Consider the following 7,865-nt stretch of genomic DNA (forward strand, 5'->3'; position numbering starts at 1 on the left):
TTAGATACAGAGTAAAGCTCCCTCTACACTGTCCCCATCAAATACTCCCAGGACAGGTACAGCACGGGTTTTGATGCAGAGTAAAGCACCCTCTACACTGTCCCCATCAAACACTCCCAGGACAGGTACAGCACGGGGTTAGATACAGAGTAAAGCTCCCTCTACACTGTCCCCATCAAACACTCCAGGAGAGGTACAGCACGGCGTTAGATACAGAGTAAAGCTCCGTCTACACTGTCCCCATCAAACACTTCCAGGACAGGTACAGCACGGTGTTAGATACAGAGTAAAGCTCCCTCTACACTGTCCCCATTAAATACTCCCAGGACAGGAACAGCACGGGTTTAGATACAGAGTAAAGCTCCCTCTGCACAATCCCCATCAAACACTCCCAGGACAGGTACAGCACGGGGTTCGATACAGAGTAAATCTCCCTCTACACTGTCCCAATCAAACACACCCAGGGCAGGTACAGCACGGGGTTAGATACAGAGTAAAGCTCCCTCTACACTGTCCCCATCAAACACTCCCAGGACTGGTACAGCACGGGGTTAGATACAGAGTAAAGCTCCCTCTCTACTGTCCCCAGCAAACACTCCCAGGACAGGTACAGCACGGGGTTAGATACAGAGTAAAGCCCCCTCTTCACTGTCCCCACCAAACACTCCCAGGACAGGCACAGCACGGGGTTTAGATACAGAGAAAAGCTACCTCTACACTGTCCCCATCAAACACTCCCAGGACAGGTACAGCACGGGGTTAGATACAGAGTAAAGCTACCTCTCCACTGTCCCCATCAAACACTCCCAGGACAGGTAGAGCACCGAGTAAGATACAGAGTAAAGCTCCCTCTACACTGTCCCCAGCAATCACTCCCAGGACAGGCACAGCACGGGGTTTCGATACAGAGAAAAGCTCCCTCTACACTCTCCCCATCAAACACTCCCAGGACAGGTACAGCACGGGGTTAGATACAGAGTAAAGCTCCCCCTCCACTGTCCCCATCAAACACTCCCAGGACAGGTAGAGTACCGAGTAAGATACAGAGTAAAGCTCCTTCTACACTGTCCCCATCAAACACCCCCAGGACAGGTGAAGCACGGGGTTGGATACAGATTAAAAGCCCATCTACACTGTCCCCATCAAACACCCCCAGGACAGGTACAGTACGGGGTTAGATACAGAGTAAAGCTCCCTTGACACTGTCCCCATCAAACACCCCCAGGACAGGTACAGTACGGGGTTAGATAGAGTGTAAATCTCCCATGACACTGTCCCCATCAAACACTCCCAGGACAGGTACAGCACGGGGTTAGATGCAGAGTAAAGCTCCCTCGATACTGTCCCCATCAAACACTCCCAGGACAGGTACAGCACGGGGTTAGATGCAGAGCAAAGCTCCCTCGACACTGTCCCCATCAAACACTCCAAGGACAGGTACAGCACGGGGTTAGATACAGAGTAAAGCTCCCTCTACACTGTCCCCATCAAACATTCCCGGGAGAGGAACAGCACGGTGTTAGACACAGAATAAAGATCTCTCTATACTGTCCCCATCAAACAGTCCCAGGACAGGTACAGCACGGGGTTAGATACAGAGTAAAGCTACCTCTACACTGTCCGCATCAAACACTCCCAGGAGAGGAACAGCACGGGGTTAGACACAGAATAAAGATCTCTCTATACTGTCCCCATCAAACAGTTCCAGGACAGGTACAGCACGGGGTTAGATATAGAGTAAAGATAGCTCGACACTGTCCCAATCAAACACTCCCAGGACAGGAACTGCACGGGGTTAGATACAGAGTAAAGCTCCCTCTACACTGTCCCCATCAAACACTCCCAGGACAGGTACAGCACTGGGTTAGATACAGAGAAAAGCTCCCTCTACACTGTCCCTATCACCAGGACAGGTACAGCACGGGTTTAGATACAGAGTAAAGAATCCTCTACACTGTCCCCTTCAAACACTCCCAGGACAAGTACAGCACGCGGTTAGATACAGAGAAATGCTCCCTCTTCACTGTCCCCATCAAACACTCCCAGGACAGGTACAGCACGGGGTTAGATACAGAGTAAAGCTCCCCCTCCACTGTCCCCATCAAACACTCCCAGGACAGGTAGAGTACCGAGTAAGATACAGAGTAAAGCTCCTTCTACACTGTCCCCATCAAACACCCCCAGGACAGGTGAAGCACGGGGTTGGATACAGATTAAAAGCCCATCTACACTGTCCCCATCAAACACCCCCAGGACAGGTACAGTACGGGGTTAGATACAGAGTAAAGCTCCCTTGACACTGTCCCCATCAAACACCCCCAGGACAGGTACAGTACGGGGTTAGATAGAGTGTAAATCTCCCATGACACTGTCCCCATCAAACACTCCCAGGACAGGTACAGCACGGGGTTAGATGCAGAGTAAAGCTCCCTCGATACTGTCCCCATCAAACACTCCCAGGACAGGTACAGCACGGGGTTAGATGCAGAGTAAAGCTCCCTCGACACTGTCCCCATCAAACACTCCAAGGACAGGTACAGCACGGGGTTAGATACAGAGTAAAGCTCCCTCTACACTGTCCCCATCAAACATTCCCGGGAGAGGAACAGCACGGTGTTAGACACAGAATAAAGATCTCTCTATACTGTCCCCATCAAACAGTCCCAGGACAGGTACAGCACGGGGTTAGATACAGAGTAAAGCTACCTCTACACTGTCCGCATCAAACACTCCCAGGAGAGGAACAGCACGGGGTTAGACACAGAATAAAGATCTCTCTATACTGTCCCCATCAAACAGTTCCAGGACAGGTACAGCACGGGGTTAGATATAGAGTAAAGATAGCTCGACACTGTCCCAATCAAACACTCCCAGGACAGGAACTGCACGGGGTTAGATACAGAGTAAAGCTCCCTCTACACTGTCCCCATCAAACACTCCCAGGACAGGTACAGCACTGGGTTAGATACAGAGAAAAGCTCCCTCTACACTGTCCCTATCACCAGGACAGGTACAGCACGGGTTTAGATACAGAGTAAAGAATCCTCTACACTGTCCCCTTCAAACACTCCCAGGACAAGTACAGCACGCGGTTAGATACAGAGAAATGCTCCCTCTTCACTGTCCCCATCAAACACTCCCAGGACAGGCACAGCACGGGGTTTAGATACAGAGAAAAGCTCCCTCTACACTGTCCCCATCAAACACTCCCAGGACAGGTACAGCACGGGGTTAGATACAGAGTAAAGCTACCTCTCCACTGTCCCCATCAAACACTCCCAGGACAGGTAGAGCACCGAGTAAGATACAGAGTAAAGCTCCCTCTACACTGTCCCCATCAAACACTCCCAGGACAGGTACAGCACGGGGTTAGATACAGAGTAAAGCCCCCTCTACACTCTCCCCACCAATCACTCCCAGGACAGGCACAGCACGGGGTTTCGATACAGAGAAAAGCTCCCTCTACACTCTCCCCATCAAACACTCCCAGGACAGGTACAGCACGGGGTTAGATACAGAGTAAAGCTCCCTCTACACTGTCCCCATCAAACACTCCCAGGACAGGTACAGCACGGGGTTAGATACAGAGTAAAGCTCCCTCTACACTGTCCCCATCAAACACTCCCAGGACAGGTAGAGCACCGAGTAAGATACAGAGTAAAGCTCCTTCTACACTGTCCCCATCAAACACTCCCAGGACAGGTGCAGCACGGGGTTGGATACAGATTAAAAGCCCATCTACACTGTCCCCATCAAACACCCCCAGGACAGGTACAGTACGGGGTTAGATACAGAGTAAAGCTCCCTTGACACTGTCCCCATCAAACACCCCCAGGACAGGTACAGTACGGGGTTAGATAGAGTGTAAATCTCCCATGACACTGTCCCCATCAAACACCCCCAGGACAGGTACAGCACGGGGTTAGGTACAGAGTAAAGCTCCCTCTACACTGTCCCCATCAAACACTCCCAGGACAGGTACAGCACGGGGTTAGATGCAGAGTAAAGCTCCCTCGACACTGTTCCCATCAAACACTCCCAGGACAGGTACAGCACGGGGTTAGATGCAGAGTAAAGCTCCCTCGACACTGTCCCCATCAAACATTCCCAGGAGAGAAACAGCACGGTGTTAGACACAGAATAAAGATCTCTCTATACTGTCCCCATCAAACAGTCCCAGGACAGGTACAGCACGGGGTTAGATACAGAGTAAAGATACCTCTACACTGTCCCAATCAAACACTCCCAGGACATGCACTGCACGGGGTTAGATACAGAGTAAAGCTCCCTCTACACTGTCCCCACCAAACACTCCCAGGACAGGTGCAGCACGGGGTTAGATACAGAGTAAAGTTCCCTCTCCACTGATCCCATCAAACACTCCCAGGAGAGTTACAGCACGGGGTTAGATACAGGGTAAAGCTCCCTCTACACGGTCCCCATCAAACACTCCCAGGACAGGTACAGCACGGGTTAGATACAGAGAAAAGCTCCCTCTACACTGTCCCTATCACCAGGACAGGTACAGCACGGGTTTAGATACAGAGTAAAGAAACCTCTACACTGTCCCCATCAAACACTCCCAGGACAAGTACAGCACGCGTTTAGATACAGAGAAATGCTCCCTCTTCACTGTCCCCATCAAACACTCCCAGGACAGGCACAGCACGGGGTTTAGATACAGAGAAAAGCTCCCTCTACAGTGTCCCCATCAAACACTCCCAGGGTAGGTACTGCACGGGGTTAGATACTGAGTAAAGCTCCCTCTCCACTGCCACCATCAAACACTCCCAGGACAGATACAGCACGGGGTTAGATACAGAGTAAAGCTCCCTCTACACTGTCCCCATCAAACACTCCCAGGACAAATACAGCACGGTGTTAGATACAGAGTAAAGATCCCTCTACACTGTCCCCATCAAACACTCCCAGGACAGGTACAGCACGGGGTTAGATACAGAGTAAAGCTCCGTCTACACTGTCCCCATCAAACACTTCCAGGACAGGTACAGCACGGTGTTAGATACAGAGTAAAGCTCCCTCTACACTGTCCCCATCAAACACTCCCAGGAGAGGTACAGCACGGCGTTAGACACAGAAGAAAGATCTCTCTACACTGTCCCCTTCAAACACTCCCAGGAATGGTACAGCACGGGTTTAGTTACAGAGTAAAGCTCCCCCTCCACTGTCCCCATCAAACACTCCCAGGACAGGTACAGCACGGGGTTAGATGCAGAGTAAAGCTCCCTCTACACTGTCCCCATCAAACACTCCCAGGACAGGTACAGAACGGGGTTAGATGCAGAGTAATGCTCCCTCTACACTGTCCGCATCAAACACTCCCAGGGCAGGTACAGCACGGGGTTAGATGCAGAGTAAAGCTCCCTCTACACTGTTCCCATCAAACACTCCCAGGACAGGTACAGCACGGGTTTAGTTACAGAGTAAAGCTCCCTCTCCACTGTTCCCATCAAACACTCCCAAGACAGATACAGCACGGGGTTAGATACAGAGTAAAGCTCTCTCTGAACTGTCCCCACCAAACACTCCCAGGACAGGCACTGCACGGGGTTTAGATACAGAGTAAAGCTCCCTCTACACAGTCCCCACCAAACACTCCCAGGACAGGCACAGCATGGGGTTTAGATACAGAGTAAAGCTCCCTCTACACTGTCCCCATCAAACACTCCCAGGACAGATACAGCACCGGGTTAGATACAGAGTAAATCTCCCTCTACACTGTCCCCATCAAACACTCCCAGGACAGGTACAGTACAGGGTTAGATACAGAGCTAAGCTCCCTCTACACTGTCCCCATCAAACACTCCCAGGACAGGTACAGCGCGGGGTTAGATACAGAGTAAAGCTCCCTCTACACTGTCCCCATCAAACCGTCCCAGGACAGGTACAGCACGGGGTTAGATACAGAGTAAAGCTCCCTTGACACTGTCCCCATCAAACACTCCCAGGAGAGGTACAGCACGGGGTTAGATACAGAGTAAAGCTCCCTTTACACTGTCCCCATCAAACACTCCCAGGACAGGTACAGCACGGGGTTAGACACAGATTAAAGCTCCATCTACACTGTCTCCATCAAACACTCCCAGGACAGGTACAGCACGGGGTTAGATACAGAGTAAAGCTCCCTCTACACTTACCCCATCAAACACTCCCAGGACAGGTACAGCCCGGGGTTAGATACAGAGTAAAGCTCCCTCTACTCTGTCCCCATTAAACACTCCCAGGAGAGGAACAGCACGGTGTTAGACACAGAATAAAGATCACTCTATACTGTCCCCTTCAAACAGTCCCAGGACAGGTACAGCACGGGGTTAGATACAGAGTAAAGATACCTCTACACTGTCCCAATCAAACACTACCAGGACAGGCACTGCACGGGGTTAGATACAGAGTAAAGCTCCCTCTCCACTGTCCCCATCAAACACTCCCAGGACAAGTACAGCACGAGGTTAGATACAGAGTAAAGCTCCCTCTACACTGTCCCCATCCAACACTCCCAGGACAGGTGCAGCACGGGGTTAGATACAGAGTAAAGCTCCCTCTCCACTGATCCCATCAAACACGCCCAGGACAGATACAGCACGGGGTTAGATACAGAGTAAAGCTCCCTCTACACTGTCACCATCAAACACTCCCAGGAAAGGCACAGCACGGGGTTTAGATACAGAGAAAAGCCCCCTCTACACTGTCCCCATCAAACACTCCCAGGACAGGTACAGCACGGGGTTAGATACAGAGTAAAGCTCCCTCTACACTGTCCCTATCACCAGGACAGGTACAGCACGGGTTTAGATACAGAGTAAAGAATCCTCTACACTGTCCCCATCAAACACTCCAAGGACAGGTACAGCACGGGGTTAGATACAGAGTAAAGCTCCGTCTACACTGTCCCCATCAAACACTTCCAGGACAGGTACAGCACGGTGTTAGTTACAGAGTAAAGCACCCTCTGCACTGTCCCCATCAAACACTCCCAGGACAGGTACAGCACGGGGTTCGATACAGAGTAAATCTCCCTCTACTCTGTCCCCATCAAACACACCCAGGACAGGTACAGCACGGGGTTAGATACAGAGTAAAGCTCCCTCTACACTGTCCCCATCAAACACTCCCAGGACAGGTACAGCACGGGGTTTGATACAGAGTAAAGCTCCCTTTCTACTGTCCCCAGCAAACACTCCCAGGACAGGTACAGCACGGGGTTAGATACAGAGTAAAGCCCCCTCTTCACTGTCCCCACCAAAAACTCCCAGGACAGGCACAGCACGGGGTTTAGATACAGAGAAAAGCTCCCTCTACACTGACCCCATCAAACACTCCCAGGACAGGTACAGCACGGGGTTAGATACAGAGTAAAGCTACCTCTCCACTGTCCCCATCAAACAGTCCCAGGACAGGTAGAGCACCGAGTAAGATACAGAGTAAAGCTCCCTCTACACTGTCCCCATCAAACACTCCCAGGACAGGTACAGCACGGGGTTAGATACAGAGTAAAGCCCCCTCTACACTGTCCCCACCAATCACTCCCAGGACAGGCACAGCACGGGGTTTCGATACAGAGAAAAGCTCCCTCTACACTCTCCCCATCAAATACTCCCAGGACAGGTACAGCACGGGGTTAGATACAGAGTAAAGCTCCCTCCCCACTGTCCCCATCAAACACTCCCAGGACAGGTAGAGCACCGAGTAAGATACAGAGTAAAGCTCCTTCTACACTGTCCCCATCAAACACCCCCAGGACAGGTGCAGCACGGGGTTGGATACAGATTAAAAGCCCATCTACACTGTCCCCATCAAACACCCCCAGGACAGGTACAGTACGGGGTTAGATACAGAGTAAAGCT

Source organism: Scyliorhinus torazame, chromosome 27 (assembly GCF_047496885.1).
Source record: "Scyliorhinus torazame isolate Kashiwa2021f chromosome 27, sScyTor2.1, whole genome shotgun sequence".
Taxonomy (NCBI): Eukaryota; Metazoa; Chordata; class Chondrichthyes; order Carcharhiniformes; family Scyliorhinidae; genus Scyliorhinus; species Scyliorhinus torazame.